This window comes from Pan paniscus, chromosome 9 (genome assembly GCF_029289425.2).
Source record: "Pan paniscus chromosome 9, NHGRI_mPanPan1-v2.0_pri, whole genome shotgun sequence".
In the NCBI taxonomy this organism is placed as follows: Eukaryota; Metazoa; Chordata; class Mammalia; order Primates; family Hominidae; genus Pan; species Pan paniscus.
Genome location: NC_073258.2, coordinates 130497390 through 130515649, shown reverse-complemented (window position 1 = coordinate 130515649; position 18260 = coordinate 130497390). Strand labels below are relative to the sequence as shown.

Below are 18260 nucleotides of genomic sequence, written 5' to 3'. Positions count from 1 at the left end.
TGTGCAACCATTATTGCTATCTAATTTTATATAAAATTACAACTATTCAATTTTAAAATGCTTTTACCAACCCCCCACGAAATCCCATACAAATTGATGGTCATTCCCGTTTCCCGCCAGCCCCCCCAACCCCTGGCAATCACTAATATGCTTTCCGTCTCTGTGGATTTGCCTAATTTAGACAGTTTATATAAATTAAATCATACAAGATGCAGCCTCTTTCCCTCAGCATAATGTTTTCAAGATTCATCCATGGTATAGCATGTATCAGCACTTCATTCCTTTATTTATTTATTTGAGACACAGTCTCGGTCTGTCGCCCAGGCTGGAGTGCAGTGGTGCGATCTCGGCTCACTGCAAGCTCCGCCTCCCGGGTTCACACCATTCTCCTGCCTCAGCCTCCCGAGTAGCTGGGACTCCAGGAGCCTGCCACCATGCCCGGCTAATTTTCTGTATTTTTAGTAGAAACGGGGTTTCACCGTGTTAGCTAGGATGGTCTTGATATCCTGACCTCATGATCCACCTGCCTCGGCCTCCCAAAGTGCTGGGATTACAGGCGTGAGCCACTGTGCCCAGATCCTTTTTTTTTTTTTTTTTTTTTTGAGATGGAATCTCGCTCTGTCGCCCAGGCTGGAGTGCAATGGCATGGTCTCGGCTCACTGCAACCTCTACCTCCCGGGTTCAAGCAATTCTCCTGCCTCAGCCTCCTGAGTAGCTGGGATTACAGGCACCCGCCAGTATGCCTGGCTAATTTTTACATTTATAATAGAGATGGGGTTTCACCATATTGGCCAGGCTGGTCTCGAACTGGTGACCTCGTGATCTGCCTGCCTCGGCCCCCCAAAGTGCTGGGATTACAGGCGTGGGCCACCATGCCTGGCCACTTCATTCCTTTTTATGGCCAAATAATATTCCATTGTATGGATGTGTCACATTTTGTTTATTCACTTGTTAGTAGATGGACGTTTGAATTGTTATGAATAATGATGCTGTGAAGAATTGCATGTTTTTGTGTGTACAGATATTTTCATTTCGCTTGGATATGCAGTAGTCTCCCCTTATCCATGGATTTGTTTTCTGCAGTTTCAGTTACCTGCAGTCAACTGTGGTCCAAAACCATTACATTGAAACTTCAAGAAACAAATAATTTAGAAATTTTAAATGGCACACCATTCTGAGTAGCATAAGGAAATTTCATGCCATCCCACCCTGGATATGAATCATTGCTTTCTCCAGCATACCCATTAGTCACTTAGTAAGCTGTCTGGATTATCAGGTTGACTGTCATGGTATCATAGTGCTTGTGTTCATGTAACCCTTATTTTACCTAATGGCTCCAAAATGAAAAAGTAGTGATGCTGGCAGTTCGATTATGCCAAAGAGAAGTTGTCAAGTGTTTTGTTTAAGTGGAAACATGAAAGTTCTTAATAACGAAAGAAAAAATTAGTACGCTGAGATTGCTAAGATCTACAGTAAAAATGAATCTTCATCCATGAAATTGTGAGCAGTATATTGTTGTAATTGTTCTAGTATACATATAGTTCTAATATAGTCCTACTATTATTGTTAATCTCTTACTATACCTAATTTATATAAGCTTTATCATAGGTATATACATCTAGGAAAAAACACAGTGTATATAAGGTTTGGAACTAACTATCCATGGTTTTAGCATCCACTGGGGGTCTTGGAACATATCCCCTGCAGATAAAGGGTGATGACTGTATACCTAGGAGTGGAATACTTGGTCAGATGGTAACTCTATGTTTAACATTTTGAGAAACTGTCAGACTTTTCAAAAGTGGCTAGACCCTTTCACAATCCCACCAGCCATGTATTAGAGTTCCAATTTCTTCACATCTTTGCCAACACTTATGTCTTTTTTCATTTAGCCATTCTAGTGGGTATGAACTGGTATTTTGTTGTTTTGTTTCCGTAATGATTCGTGATGTTGAGCATCTTTTCATGTGCTTATTGGGCACATGGAGAAATGCCTACTCAAATACATTGCCCATTTTAATTGGATTACTTGTCTATTATTGAGTTGTAATAGTTCTTTATTCTAGATATAGGTTTCTTATCAGATATATTACTTGCAAATATTTGCTCCCATTCTGTGAGTTGTCTTTTCTTGATGCTGTCCTTGAAGTACAGAAGCTTGTAATTTTGATGAAGTCCAATTTATCTGTTTTTTTCTTTTGTTTGTACTTTTGATGTTATATCCAAGAAACCACTGCTTAACCAAAGGTCAGAAAACTCACTTCTATGTTTTCTTCTAAGAATTGTATAGTTTTAGCTCTTATATTTATGTGTCTGATCTATCTATTTATTTTTTGAGACTGAATTTTGCTCTTGTCTCCCAGGCTGGAGTGCAATGGCACGATCTCGGCTCACTGCAACCTTCACCTCCCAGGTTCAAGCAATTCTCCCACCTCAGCCTCCTGAGTAGCTAGGATTACAGGCATGCGCCACCACACCTGGCTAATTTTGTATTTTTAATAGAGACAAGGTTTCACCATGTTGGCCAGGCTGGTCTAGAACTGCTAACTTCAGGTGATTCAGCCTTGGCTTCCCAAAGTGCTGGGATTACAGGTGTGAACCACTGCACCTGACCTCTGATCTATTTTGACTTAACTTTTGTATATGGTGTGAGGTAGGGATCCAACTTTATTCTTTCACATGTGAATATCCAAGTGTCCCAGCCATTTGTTAATAAGACTATTCTTTTTCCCTATTGAATTGTCTTGGCATCTTGTCTATCTTTCTACTCTTAAAAGTAGATTTCATCAACTCTTTACAGAAGGACCTTGCCTATAACCAGCTTAAACTGTGAATCAGAAGACTGATTAATTAAACTATTATGATTCATATAAAAATACTTTACTAGAGTATACAGAGAACACTCATAACAATGACAACAAAGGGAGGATTCCTATTCAGCCTGGAGGAAACAGGAGAAAGATTATAGAGGGTAGTGTCATGAAAGCTTCCTGGAAAAACACACAGGCATTAGTCAGGTAGTGTGGGCAGAGTTCTAGTCAGAGCAAATAACACATGCAAAGGCTGAGAGGCAGTTGCTGCCAATCGTCCATATGGTGGGAGTGAACTAGATAATGTCACTTACTCTCTTTACCCTATATCATTTCCACCTTCTTTACAAGCAAAACCACATGTAATTCTCTTGCATGGATAGAATGCATTAAATCTTAAAATTTTGTCAGATTGGGACTGACCAAAAGAATATACTTACAAGTAAAATCAAACAGACATTATGGTCCTATGTGCCCAAGAGTTTCAGGGAAAGGATAGAAACCAACTCACACATGGGCCTGAGGAAGGCTGAGTTAGAAAAGACTTAAGTCAACTGTTATCTTAGTTTTAGTACATTCTATTTCCTACATCTTCCTAAAGGAAACCGAATTCCTAAATTTTCCTTTAGGGAGGAATATAGTCACATAATAGAATATGAACTATGTAGTGTCAGACCTGAGTTCAGTCCTGGTTTTGCCACTTTTACTGGTAAGACCTTGGACAAGTTCTCTAATGTCTCTGAATCTCAGTACTCCTCCTTCTAAAACTGGGACATTAATACCACCTTGGAGGGATCCTGTGAGGCTTACCTGAAAATGTCTAGCAGTTGACTAGAGTACATGTTTAATAAGTGTTAGCTTCCTCTCTAGTCTGGTGCTGGTACACTATTCGCGCAATAATAGGGGAGAGACTTGGGCTTCTCTCCTAGAAGAACATATTTTGACCTAAAGTTGCTGTTCTTTGCTTTTGAGTAGCTGACCCTAAATGGGCAGAATTACTGTTTAACATCACATAATCCTAGAGAGGGCAGTGGCTGAGCATAACTTGTTAATGGGAATGAGACGTGTGTTTGGTCAGTAAGGAAGTAGGTTATACGGTGATCATAGAATATTTATTTTCATCGTTTTTATACGTTCTGAATTTGTCCTTGCCGGCAGGAACTCTCAGGTGGCTTCTGGTCTGGGTTTGCTTTGGAATACAGCCAAACCTACCTGACTCAGCTTTTTGTAACTCTGCAAATAACAAGGTTAATACCTCTTCGCGTTCTATGAGCTGCTTAGTAACAGAATGCAGGGGGAGCAGAGAGTTCTGTGTTGAAAGTCCTCCATTGCTTACAGGTGGTGTGACTGTGGCCGCAGTCCTGAACTTCAACTAAGTCACGTCCCTGCTCTACAGTGGGTTCAGGGGCCTGAGGAGGTCCAAAGTCTATCCCCGTCTTTAGAATTTGACAGCTACTGCCATTGTTATTTCCTGTGTGGGAGGTTCTTGGGAACAGCACGGTCAGAAGGAGTAAGACCAGAAAGAGTCTGAAGCTTGTTCTGGCACGATTTCACCATGATATGGAATACAATTACTATGAAAAAGAATTCTGTTACCTCCCAGCTCGTTTTGGTTCCTGAGCAGGAGATAGTCTCAGCCCTGCTGTCTCTCTCTTTCTAAAATTTTCCATATGAGCCAATTAAATACAGGATTCTTCTGGGTGATAAGGAAATAATACAATGGATAATGATGAAATGAATAGTTTTATCTGCAAGGAGTTTATAATCTAGTAGACAGCTGTATACAGTCAGGTGCCGCATAATGACATTTTGGTTAATGACAGACGGCATGTATGATGGTGGCCCCATAAGATTATAATACTTTTTTTTTTCCTTTTTTTTGAGACAAGGTCTCACTCTGTCGCCCAGGCTGGAGGGCGGTGGCACGATCTCAACTCACTGCAACCTCCACCCCCAGGGTTCAAGTGATCCTCCTGCCTCAGCTTCCTGAGTAGCTGGGACCACAGGTGTGCACCACCACACTCGGCTAATTATTTTATTTTATTTTTGAGGCAGAGTTTCGCTCTTGTTGCCCAGGCTAGAGTGCAATGTCGCAATCTCAGCTCATGGCAACCTCCGCCTCCCGGGTTCAAGCTATTCTCCTGTCTCAGCCTCCCGAGTAGCTGGGATTACAGGCACGCACCACCACGCCTGGCTAATTTTGTATTTTTAGTAGAGGCGGGGTTTCTCCTTGTTGGTCAGGCTGGTCTCAAACTCCCAACCTCACGTGATCTGCCTGCCTCCACCTCCCAAAGTGCTGGGATTATAGGTGTGAGCCACTGCGCCTGGCCATAATACCGTATGTTTAATGCATGTTTTCCGTGTTTAGATACACACATACTTACCACTGTGCTATAACTGCCTACAGTGTGTGGTACGGTAATGTGCTGTACAGGTTTGAAGTCAATTCTTGGAAAAAGTGCTCACGCCTACAGACTCCCTTCAGCATCTGCTAACAGTGCATATGCTCAGCACTGACAGTATACACCGCATAGCCTAGATGTGTAGTAGGCTATGCCATCTGGGTTTGTGTAAGTACACTCTAGGATGTCCACACAACAAAATCGCCTAACGACACATTTCTCAGAACGTGTCCCTGTCGTTAAGCGCCACATGACAATACTTGTGAAAGACTGATTGTCCTGGGACATACTGGTAGCAGTCCTAGCACATAGCACACAAAGTGGGTAACTCTCACCTGAGAAACTGGGCAGGCCTCACAGAGCGGGAGGCATTTGATCTGGGCCTTTCTTCAAACTGTCATGAAAATTAGGCAGTTTTGCTGGATCCTGAATTCGAGAATGAAAAACAAATTGGAGGCTGGGCATGGTGGCTCACGCCTGTAATCCCAGCACTTTGGGAGGTTGAGGCGGGTGGATCACGAGGTCAGGAGATCAAGACCACAGTGAAGCCCCGTCTCTACTAAAAATACAAAAAATTAGCTGGGCGTGGTGGCGGGCGCCTGTAGTCCCAGCTACTCGGGAGGCTGAGGCAGGAGAATGGCGTGAACCCGGGAGGTGGAGCTTGCAGTGAGCCGAGATCGCGCCACTGCACTCCAGCCTGGGTGACAGATCGAGACTCCATCTCCAAAAAAAAAAAAAAAAAAAAAAAAAACAAATTGGACTAAGTTCTATTTTCTCACTATCTAACAAGAACACTGGCCACTGAGCCAGAATACCTGGGTCCTAGCCTGAATGCTGCTACGAATTCACTCTGTGACCTTGAGCAAGACACATAGCCTCTCAGGGTCCTCATTTTTTTTTTTTTTTTTTTTTTTTTGTGACAGAGTCTTGCTGTGTCCCCCAGGCTGGAGTGCAGTGGCGCGATCTCGGCTCACTGCAAGCTCCGCCTCCCAGGTCCACGCCATTCTCCTGCCTCAGCCTCCCAATTAGCTGGGACTACAGGCGCCCGCCACCACGCCTGGCTAATTTTTTGTATTTTTAGTAGGCACACGGTTTCACCGTGTTAGTAAGGATGGTCTCGATCTGATCTCGTGATCTGCCCGCCTTGGCCTCCCAAAGTGCTGGGATTACAGGTGTGAGCCACTGCGCCCGGCCTCTTTATTTGTTAAATAGGGAGTTTGGAAGAGGGACTCTCCATGGCTCTTCTGAATTCTGAAATTCCTTTATGTCTTTGCTCCTCATTAATACATCACAAAAACGAAATGCAGAAGTTGGAGCAAGTTTTAGTCATGGAGAAGGGAGGATGAAACTAAGGCTATGGCTATTACCTACAAAGAAGCAGTTACCAGTTGCCACCTCAGCATACATTAGAGTGAAAGGACATCTCTGGACTTCAAAGGTGGGTTTAGTTTTCAAACAACCAAAAAAAAAAAAAACCTTACATATATTTCAGTAATTAACACTATCCTTAACTCCGCCATGGGAAAGAATACATTTAGTTCAGAATTCTCTTTCTGGGTGCTCAAGGAAAATAATAATGGAAAGATCACTCCAAAGTCATGGAGTCAAATTTCCGAGATGCCAGGCCACTAAGGAACATTTCTTCAAGGCTTGGGCTCTCTGCCTTCTCCACCTCTTAGAAAAAGTGCTCAAGCTTACAGACAGACTCCTTCCTTCCTTTCCTCAGCATCCACTGCCAGTGAGCTTGTTCAGCACTGACATTAGTGAACAGGCAGAAGCTGGGCCTTTCACTTTACTCAACAGTCCTCCTTGCATAAGCCCTTACTTCCATTTCCTCTTCCCCTTGCAAGAACTCTCACGCACACCCATGGATTAATCACCACTTGCACAATGGTGACTCCCACAACTTCATCTCCAGCTCTGACCTTGTCTCTAAGTCTCAGACTCATAGATCCAACAACCTGCTGAATAGACAGACATGCACATAAACATATAGATGTTTCTTAGACACCTCAAGTCAGTATTTCCAAGACTGAACTCACCATCTTCTTTCCCCACCAAATCGGCTTCTCTTCTCATATCCCAAACTTGGGTACTGGCTTAACGTCCAGTCACCCAGAAAGCCAGAATCCTGGGAGTCATTCTGGACTCTCTTCTCCCCTCACCATTGCCCCCAAAGACATCAAAATTCTGCTAAATTCGCTTCCCCAAGTATCCTGGTATTTTCTCTTTCCCTTCTGTGCCTGCAGCAATGATCTCATTTGGTCTCTCATTGTCTTTTTCCTAAACACTGCGAGGCCTCTAGTCCTGCTGTCCATGAATTCTTCTTCCACCCCGCAGCCAGTCATCCACCTTCTGTGTACATCTGACTACACTACTGGAGGATGGAAAATGTTCCATTGGCTAACCAGCAGCCTGTGGAGGGGTCCACGTCCCCTTGCATTGGGTATACCTGAATGTGGCTCCTCTCCAGCGTCACCTCCCAATTCTCCCCACCGTGAACCTGACAGTGTCCCCTTTGCTCATGTTGTCCCCTCTAAATTGCACGTCCTTTTCGTTCCTCTTACTTGGTTTCCATATTTAGGCCTTATTTCCTCCAGGAAGCCTCTGTGAGTCTCCAGGCTGGGCTAAGTGCCCCACCTCTGTGTTTTCAAAGGACCTCATAACATACCATGATTTTTTATCACTTACCATGTTATATTAAAATTATATAGTGACATATGTCTTGCCCATTAGTCTACAGAATCTTCAAGAGTGGAGACCTTATCATCTCCATCAAAACTAGCACAAGCTTGATACATAATAATAGTTCTTAAACTGAACTGAACTGATGCAGCTTAGCCTTAATCTTGAATCAAGAGAACACCATCTCCTAAATCTAGCCATTGGTAAAACTGTTGGTACCGTCACTATTTTCATACAATTCTTAGAGCTAGGTAAGTCCTCTGATTTCTACTACTGTGTCTCACAGACTGGCATATGTGCGAATCCTCTCCCCCCAGATGATATCTGAAATCACAAGACGAAGATAATCCTGGAGTATCAATTTCACCTAAAGATTCTGGAAAAATGATTTTCATTTTAAAACAGATACAGACATATTTTTGGGGTAGCATATATTTTTTACTATTAAGAGATACTGCACTTATGCCAGGCTGTTCTCAGACAAGTCTCCAGGTCCCTGGGAGTTTAGACTCTATTGTTAGTGCTGACGATTGAGAAACAGTAATCTATAGATCACTGTTTTGCACTGTAGTTTAGTTACTGTTCTAGAGCCTCCCATAGAGAAATAAACAGCCCCAGTGAGACCAAAGCAGGAGCTATCTCAGTAATGGCCAGAAGAGAGAGACTTTCATCGTGGGTCTGAGTTAGGTTTGAAAAGATGTCTGTGTGATTGACAGGTAGGTATTCTGAAATGAGCACAACAATGGGCTTTGTATAATGCATAAAATATGCCAGATTGTAGATCAATGTAGGGGAGGAGGCAGAAAAATGACCATTAGAACAGATCAAAGAGAAGCTCTGGATCAAAGTGCAGGCCGATCAAAGACACTGGAAGGAAGGGAAGGGCACTACAGTCAAGGGATGAAACATGAGGAAAAAAATAATCCAAACTGAACTGTGGCTCAGGAGGGACTCGATGCAGGGTGGTTGGTGATAACCTAAGAAATAATTAGATATTTAGTAGGGTGATATGGGGAGTTTTCAATCCAGGAAATTCTACTTAGAGTCCTAGTAGTTAAGAGATCTTTCAAGTGTGTTTTCTTATAGCTATTCCATACCGTCAGATTTGAGAATGAGGTAGCATCATCCAAGAGGTGGTGACATAAAAAGATTTAAGAGAAACAGAGGAAATAGCAAAGGGACAGGTAGGAAGGGCTAGTTTAAAACAGATAATAGGGTCAATTTAAGTCAACTAACATTTATCAAGTGCCTATTATGCATAAGGCACTGTTCTGGGAGATGGAGTTGCAGGGGTGACAAGCCTGGGCCTGTGCTGTCAGGGAGTTTGCAGTCTTTTCTGAAGTCGCCTAAGAAGGAAAAGCTAACAGCAAAAAATCAGGGTCTAATGGGCAGGCTTTCCAAGTGAGAGGCCTTAGGAAGCTAAAGCAGGAACGATTCCTATCAAACGTAGTATCTGTTCCCTTCACGTGATCTAAAACTTTCCCAGGAAAAAAATAAAAAACATGAATCTGCTCCAAGTTTTGATGATCACTGTGGGGCTGCAGAAGGGAAAAATTGCATGGATTTGGAGGGTGACCTTCAAGGACAGAAATTCTGTCCCAAATCCTAGAGATATTAGAAAAATATTTTCCCAGGTTGGGTGTGGTGGCTCATGCCTGTAATCCCAGCACTTTGAGAGGCCGAGGTGGGTGGATCACAAGGTCAGGGGGTCGAGACCAGCCTGACCAACATGGTGAAACCCTGTCTCTACTAAAAATACAAAAATTAGCTGGGCATGGTGGTGGGCGCCTGTAATCCCAGCTACTCAGGAGGCTGAGGTAGGAGAATGGCTTGAACTCGGGAGGCGGAGCTTGCAGTGAGCTGAGATCACACCACTGCACTCCAGCCTGGGCCACAGAGTGAGACTCTGTCTCAAAAAAAAAAAAAAAAAATTTTCCCAATATAATCCATATTTTGCAAATGGTTATCAAAAAGTAAATTAGTTGCACATGTAGTCAAAGAGTTTTCATTCCCTAGTATCTCAGAGCTTTTTCAATAGAAAATAAAACATGGAGAACATCAGCAACTTCAAAGTGCAGGTGGAGTCAAGGACACATTTCCCATTTTGAATCCTAGACCTCCACCTGCCCACCTTACAACAAGAACCTCCGCTATTAAGCAGATGACATCATAAATACATCTAAGTTATTATGTGACTTTTCTCAAACAGGAATAATGGCTAGAAATGAGATCTTTCTACAGAGAAACCCATTATATGTACTAGAAAGCACTAGAGACAGATGATGATAAGCCATCAAAAAGGCCTTCTCTGCTTAACCACCCTGCAATGAAGCCAGCCAACCTACAAGCCATGCTCACAGATGACGCACACCATCCCCAAACATGTATAAAGCTTCCAACGTGAAAGGCAGGCCAAAAGCAACATTAAACGTCACTTTGAAAATAGACACAGACATTGTAGGTAGCTGAAGAAAACTTCTAAAATATAGAAAAAGTACTGAGTTAATATGCTCAGAGAAAGAAGAGAAGATGCTGCGTTCATGAAATGAGAACAGGATACTGTAAAAACCATTCAGAAGACCACACCTCTCGCCAATAAAAGCTCCTGAGAATTAAAAATATAATGGTAGAATGTAAACATTTAATAGCATTGTTGGAAGATTTATTAGAACTAAAAAAAATGGGATATTTTTTAAAATAAAAAAGATAAAATTATAGGACAGATCCAAGAGATCCCATTTTCAGATTCAGTCTAAGTAATTTAAGTTTCAGAAAGAACGAGAAAATTATATAACAGAAGAAAACCACTCAGAACTGAAGAATGTAATTTTTGGATTGAAAAGGCCTGGAAAATACTTAGGACAGTGACGGAGACCTCCCTGTATTCCCCCCACCCCACCAAAAAACCCCACCCCAACATTAAATAACAACATCATGAAATATCAGAATATGAACAATAAAGAAAACCCTACAAATGCCCAGAGATTAGAACAAAATACAAGGGATCAGGAATTAGAATGGCATCAGCTTCTCAACAGCACCATAAGAAAGTAGAATAAAATAGAGCAATGGTTTCAAAATTTGTACGGGAAATGATTTCTGATTAATATCCCATACCCAGCCAAACCAGCAAGCAAGTGTGAAGGAAGAAAAGTGACATCTCAAATGGGCACAAGCTCAAAAAGCAACCGCGTCTTATGGGGCCTGAATCTTAGACACTTTTGGGAGCCTTCTTTAAGAAAAAGGCGTAAAATTACAAAAACTGTACATAATTGGGTATGAAAGTACATATGTATTCCACAAGAGATGGCCTAGACAGAAAAAAAAAAAATGCGTGTGTATTTAGAATGAGAAAATAAATCACAACAGACAGGGACCGTGGAGGTTCTAGACTCTGTCTTTTCAGATGTGCTTGGAAAATTTACCCCAAATGCTTCTTGATGGCGGCCTGGCGTTTCCTCCCCACTCAACAGCTCCATGCAATTAGCAGCGCTCAGAGGGCCCCCATGAGTTTCCTTGGCTCCAGGAAATGACTTCTTGGTGATGAGTTCTCAAACAACTAAAGAAAATGTAGCAACTCCTACACCCCATTCCAGGGGGTGGGGGGAAAGACTGGTCAAGAAGGGAAATGTAAAGATCATGGTGTATCATGTGCCTTAGTTGGGAATAATATATACACCAAACATTGACATATCAAAAATTTAGGATATAACCGTATTGGGAACTTAAAAGAAAGGGATGTGAAGGTGAGAGGGAGGGTGGGGGTGTAAAGGAGCGAAACCCTCATCCTTCTTGGTAGGATGTCAATAGATGTCATCCAGAACTGGAAAAGAGAAGAAGAAATGGCCCGTATTTGCATGCTATTTAGAATATGGTAATATCAGAAAAACACAACCCAAAGCATTGAAAGTAATTGCCGCTAGGGTTCTATACTCAGTATAAACTCAATGAAAACCTTCTACAACGAACGACTTCTAAGACTATACATTGATTTATGTTGACCAAAGCAGAAAATTAAAAAATAAAGTAATACCCTCAAGAGGAGTGAGGCAAAAAGCTAACAGAAATAAAATAAAGGCGCTTTTGCTAAACTACCTGACATTCGGTGTTTCTCAAAATGTATTCCCGCAACCACCTGCCCTCAGATGACCTGGCGTGCCAGTCCATAATGGAGATTTATAGACCCTGCCCAGACCTACATAATCAGCAGTTCTCAGAGTGGTCCTCGCACTCTACCATTTAAAAAAGTTCCCCTGGACCCACTGCATTACCCATTGCTTTTTAGTAAAACAAACAAAAAACCAAAACAAATAACAACCTATTTAGAGACAGGATCTATGACTCATAAAACACACTATGGCAGATGCTGCTAGCTGCCTACCCAATGTTCATTCTCCCCCCGCCTTATTAACAAAATTCCTATTTTGTTGTTATTATTATTTTTTTGAGATGGAGTTTCGCTCTTGTTGTCCAGGCTGGAGTGCAAGTGGCATGATCTCGGCTCACTGCAACCTCTGCCTCCTGGGTTCAAGCGATTCTCCTGCCTCAGCCTCCTGAGTAGCTGGGACTGTAGGCGCCTGCTAGCACGCCTGGCTGATTTTTTGTGTTTTTAGTAGAGATGGGGTTTCACCATGTTGGCCAGGCTGGTCTTGAACTCCTGACCTCAGGTGATCCACCCGCCTTGACCTCCCAAAGTGCTGGAATTACAGGTGTGAGCCACTGTGTCTGGCCCAAAATTCTTATTTTGATGTATTGGCAACGTGTCCGTCTAAAACACTAGATTCTCTCTGGTTCCATCACCGTTAACAGTGTGTATGTGATATGGTTCTGGCCAATGACATGTAAGAAGTCTTTTGGGGTGGGCTACCAGAAAAGCTGTTATTATTATTATTTATTATAAAGAAGGACGGGCCAGGCGCGGTGGCTCACATCTGTAATCCCAGCACTTTGGGAGGCCAAGGGGGGCAGATCACAGGGTCAGGAGTTCAAGACCAGCCTGACCAACATGGTGAAACCCCGTCTCTACTAAAAATACAAAAATTAGCTGAGCGTGGTGGTGCACGTCTGTAATCCCAGCTACTTGGAGGCTGAGGCAGGAGAATCACTTGAACCCAGGAAGCGGAGGTTGCAGTGAGCCGAGCCAAGATTGTGCCACTGAGAGAGACTCCGTCTCAAAAGAAAGAAAGAGATGAGACAGAGAGAGAGAGAGAAAAGAAAAGAAGAGAGAAAAGAAAAGAAAAAAAAAGAAAAGACAAGACTCTTCTGGAGCATGCCTCTGCCCGTCTTTCTGCTGCAACTTGCGGAAGTGAGGATGAAAGCTCCATGCTAAGGAGGGTGGTGCGGGAAGACACAAGGAGCCTGTCTCAGATGACGTTCATATCGGAACCCCTTTCCCAGCCCCAGCCTTCTCACCTCCAGACTTCTCGTTCTCTGAGAAAAACAAACTCCTTACTTGTTTAAGCCGCTGTAGTAGGGTTTTCTGTTCTTGTAGCTGAATGAACGTCTAATGACATCTCACACTTTTTCAGATGTTTATCTGACATACCACATTTTATGTATGCCTGCTATGGGCACTGTGCTAGGAATAAGACAAGTAAAGCTCTATTTGTCATGGAACCAGGAGCACAGTTAGAACAGAAGTTAGAACTTTAGCCACTATAAAAACGGCTACAGTTATAATAACGGCTACAGTTAGAACAGAAGGTCCACAGGCATTTGAGGCTGGGATTCAAGGAGGTTATGTTTGCTGTCACAGACCTCAAACCAAAAGAGTACATCAAAATAAGTCACTGAATTTATACATTTGGCAAATTCTCAAGGGACCACATGACAGAAGGAGCAATAATCTGAACATTGTTTTTAGCTGTAATTCTCCAATGAAGTAGATTTGGGGAAGCAACATGAGGTACTTGCTTTATTTTTCTTAAATCCGGTTTTCTTCCTTGAAAAACCACGAGATTGGACTTGACAATCTTTAAGGTTATACTCAGCTCTAAGATATTTTTGTAATTATGTGGAACAAAGATGGGCATGAAATATACCAAACGAGAGAGTTTCTAAATTTAGATTCTGACAGTTCAAGTCAGAAAACATATTAAGTGTTCGGGAAAAACAAATCACAATCTTCCATCACAAAATTCAACAAGAACAACAAAAACCACTCCAGAGGCAGCTGTGGTATTCTGGAAGGAATGTTGGTTTGAGTTCTGGCTCTGCCATTTAATTACTGGCTAACCCTGGACCACATACACGATATCTCTGTTTCCATCTCCTCATTTTTGAAATACGGATTCTAATCTGACCTGAACAGTGCTGTTTACAAACATCGCCTTGTGCTCTATAAAGCCCCATTATGATTTCAACAACCAGCAAGATAATGGCTTATGATATCTAAGTCCTGGCAAGGAGAATGCGGGTGTGTACCTTGCTATATTCGGTTGAACTCTGCATCACATACAGAAGACTGATAGACCTTTTAGCTTTCCTTTTTCCTCCAGTGGTGTAGCTTGTGGCCATTTAAGTTTTACACAAGAGAATAGAAAAGAGAGATACAATTTGCTAAAATTCAAATAGTCTATTTGTGTTTGTTTCTAGCCTCAGTGAAGGTTTTGGGGAGAGGGGTAGCTGGTTAAAAGGGTAGAAGCTTAAGAGTTCAAAGAAAGTGTGAGGAGGACAGCACTCACCTGTGGCCTCTTAATTGTTCATATTCAGTATGGTCTCATACTGGGAATAATCTAGTGTTTGTCTTATGATCTTTCTATAGAAACAAATATGGAATGTGTCTATAAGTACCATTAGTTGATGACACACTAGTGACTTTAATTCTCTTACAATAAAAAGTTTTGCAATAGCAAGGACTTTGGCTAGGGGAGTGACTCTATGTGTGGTGAAACTGTCCTCACCCATTTTTCATTTGAGGAAAAGAGATAATCTTTTGATTACACCCAACACAGGTAACATCTGTACTTTGAACAGTTAAGTATAGCAGCTGATGTTTAACTGAAGGTAGGGGGGAGATGAGAAACGGAAATAACTGGTGCCAAATGTGAGATTCAATTACCTCGACCATCACAACCAACATCAACCAGAAGGGTGTGGGAGGAACTCATGGAATAAATGGGAACAGGTGTGGCCTGAGGATAAGTAAGTGGGGGCACTGTTTCCATCTTCATGAAGATGTGAGAGGAAATCAAAGCTCTTTAAAAAGAAGGAAATGGAATGCTTGGCTCCTGTAATATCAGAACAAATAATGCACAGCCAGAGGTCATGCCTCACCTTCTGCTTATCTCAGGCACCTCCGCTTGTAAAATCAGTGGGCCATATTCAATAAAACCTTCATATCAGTTCCATATCTTTTCCCAGAAACCCCAGGAACAGAGGGAGCCAATATCCTTATTAAACCAAGAAGCTCACCGTCACGAAGAGCTAAGTCTGACGCCCCTGGGCCCCTACCTAACCACCTGTCCTGATTCTTTCCATAACTTCCCACTGCACAACATCCAGGTTATACTGAAGATATTACACATCTGGTTAAAAACAGTACACGTTTCTCCTGAACAATAAGCCATCCTTTCTATTAAAATGAGTGTAAAATTGCAGGTAAAATGTTGTAGGCAGGCCTGTTTGGAAGGCTATGCGATCCTAGGAGACAAAAAGGTGCAGGAGGAGGAAAAGGGCAGACACCGCAGAAAGCGGTCGAAGAGAACGTGAAGGAAGTGGCCATTTCTAGCTGGGCGCGGTGGCTCACGCCTGTAATCCCAGCACTTTGGGAGGCTGAGGCGGGTGGATCACGAGGTCAGGAGATCGAGACCATCCTGGCTAACACGGTGAAACCCCGTCTCTACCAAAAAAAAAAAAAAAAAAAAAATACAAAAAATTAGCCGGGCGTGGTGGCGGGCGCCAGTAGTCCCAGCTACTCGGGAGGCTGAGGCAGGAGAATGGTGTGAACCCGGGAGGTGGAGCTTGCAGTGAGCAGAGATTGCGCCACTGCACTCCAGCCTGGGCGACAGAGCGAGACTCCGTCTCAAAAAAAAAAAAAAAAAAAAAAAAGGCCATTTCTGCAACTTTTAGGAGAGCTACCTGCCCTCAAATTTTGAAAGGGTTTCTATTTCTTAAAGTGCTACGTTTCCCTGGCTGAAACTCACATCTTTCTTCCCTCTAGGGCTGGATCAAAGCTTCAGAGGTTGTTTCTCTGGCCCTAGACAGGGCCACCCCCGCAAATTTCTCCCCCACTGCGCCTGACATCCGCTTCCATCCATGGCTCCATTAACGGAAGCTAAGCACTGGCTCGGGGGACTTTATCCACCGCCCAGTGTTATTAGATTCCAGGCTTCCTGGCCTCAGGAAAGATCTGGCTCCTGTATTTGTGTATCGCAGCTAACAAGGAAAGGCAGTCGGGGTACCAGTGCCCAGAGCTATGTGAGCTGTGACTGGTCACAGCCCAGGAGCCAGATGGCATCCCCGGGGGCGCGTGTCCCCGGACTCACCGGGCAGACGGAGGCCCGGGGCTTCACACCTTCCCCTCACCGGGCAACGCGGCAGACCTGACTCGCGGGGGACTGAGCAATGTTCGTTCCAGGGCCGCGGCCAGCCGGACAGAGGCACTCGGGGGCGGTGGGAGTAGTGTGCGCACCGGTTCCGCAGCCCGGAGGGGGCCCCAGCTGGGCTTCCGCGACACCAGGGCCCTCCATCCCCTCCCGTCCTCCCCAAGCGCAGCCTTCACCCCTGTCCCAGAGCCCCTCCCTGTCCGCGTCCCCTCCCCCGCAGGTCCCCTGCGAGTCGGAACCTCCTCTCCATCACAGCCCCGCTCCTTGGCGGGGCCCCCTCTCCCTTCGAGCCTTCCTCCAGGTTCGAGCCCCCTGCGGGTACGGACGTCTGACCTGTGCCCAGCGCCTCGCAGCCGTCTGCAGCCCGCGCCGCGCGCCAAGTGCGTCCGCCCAGAAGCAGGTGCAGCTCCAGGCCCGCCCCGCCCCGCTGCGCCCCGCCCCGCTCCACTCCGCCAGGCCTGGCAGCCGCCAGCCCCTTTCCACCCTTGACCGCCCTTCCCGGTCCCGGCCAGCGTGCGGGGCATCTGTCGTCAGGTCCGCACTTCCTTCAGGCCTTTGACTTTCCCGTGGAGAATCGTCTCTGGCGTCAGAACTCCCTAAGCTGTGTGCTTCAGGAGAGGCTGGTTCCTGAGTCACCCAAGAGGACTGCAACCAACCTGGACCTCCTGAGATGCAAAGAGATCGCAGGGCCTGGGAGGCGGCGAGGACCCTGAGCACAGGCTGTGGCTCCGAAGAGTGTTTGTTACCAAGCCAGGCAACCACTGCGAACACACCGCAGAAACAGCCACGGATCACCGTCCAGCAAAGGAAGAAGGTGCCAACGGTCCATCAGGGACCACAACCCAGTTTTTCTAGTTTAAGTTTGGTGGCTAAGTTTGAGTGTCACATAGTTCATTCATTCCTTCATTCATTCAACAAATCTGCCATGTTCCCATCTGATAACAGATCTGACAGGTGGGCACTGTTCTAGATGCTGGCGATAGAGCTAAGAAGGAAACAAAGTTCCTGTCCCGGAGAAGGGGGCTACCTGCTGAGGAGAGCATGACTTTCTTTGTGGTATTGTGCTGTGGCAGCAGGGTCCTCTTCTGTACGCTACTGAGAGGTGAAACCTGCTGGGCTTCTGGGTCGGATGGGGACTTGGAGAACTTTTCTGTCTAGCTAAAGGATTGTAAAAGCATCAATCAGTGCTCTGTGTCTAGCTAAAGGTTTGTAAACACACCAATCAGCACTCTGTAAAAATGAACCAATCAGTGCTGTGTGTCCAGCTAATTGGTGGGGACTTGGAGAACTTTTCTGTCTAGTCAAAGGATTGTAAATGCACCAATCAATACTCTGTGTCTAGCTAAAGGTTTGTAAATACACCAATCAGCACTCTGTAAAAACGGACCAATCAGCACTCTGTAAAATGGACCAATCAGCACTCTGTAAAATGGACCAATCAGCACTCTGTAAAATGGACCAATCAGAAGGATGTGGGTGGGGCCAATGAGGGAATAAAAGCTGGCCATCCGAGCTAGCGGCTGTTGCGTTTGGGTCCCCTTCCATGGTGTTGGAGTTTTGTTGTTTTGCTCTTTGCAATAAATTTTGCTGTTGCTCACCTTTTAGGTCCACACTACCTTTATGAGCTGTAACACAGTGAAGATCTGCAGGTTCACTCCTGTAAACCAGCGAAACCAGGAAGCCACCACAAGAAACAACTCTGGAGCCGCCACCTTTAAGAGCCATAACACTCACTGTGAAGGTCTGCGGCTTCACTCCTGAAGTCAGCGACACCACGAACCCACAGGGAGGAGCAAACAGCTCCGGACGCACCACTT

At 44.3% G+C, this 18260-nt stretch overlaps 1 protein-coding gene across 1 annotated transcript in view; it reads right to left on the bottom strand.

Annotated features, from left to right (window-relative positions):
- TMEM45B (transmembrane protein 45B) overlaps window positions 1–16856 on the bottom strand; it is a 43011-nt gene extending 26155 nt beyond the window's left edge. The window contains exon 1 of the mRNA XM_003819874.6: window positions 16777–16856. The gene's annotated coding sequence lies outside the window, so the exon portion shown is untranslated. The remainder of the gene's footprint in view (window positions 1–16776) is intronic.
- Window positions 16857–18260: the final 1404 nt, after the last annotated feature.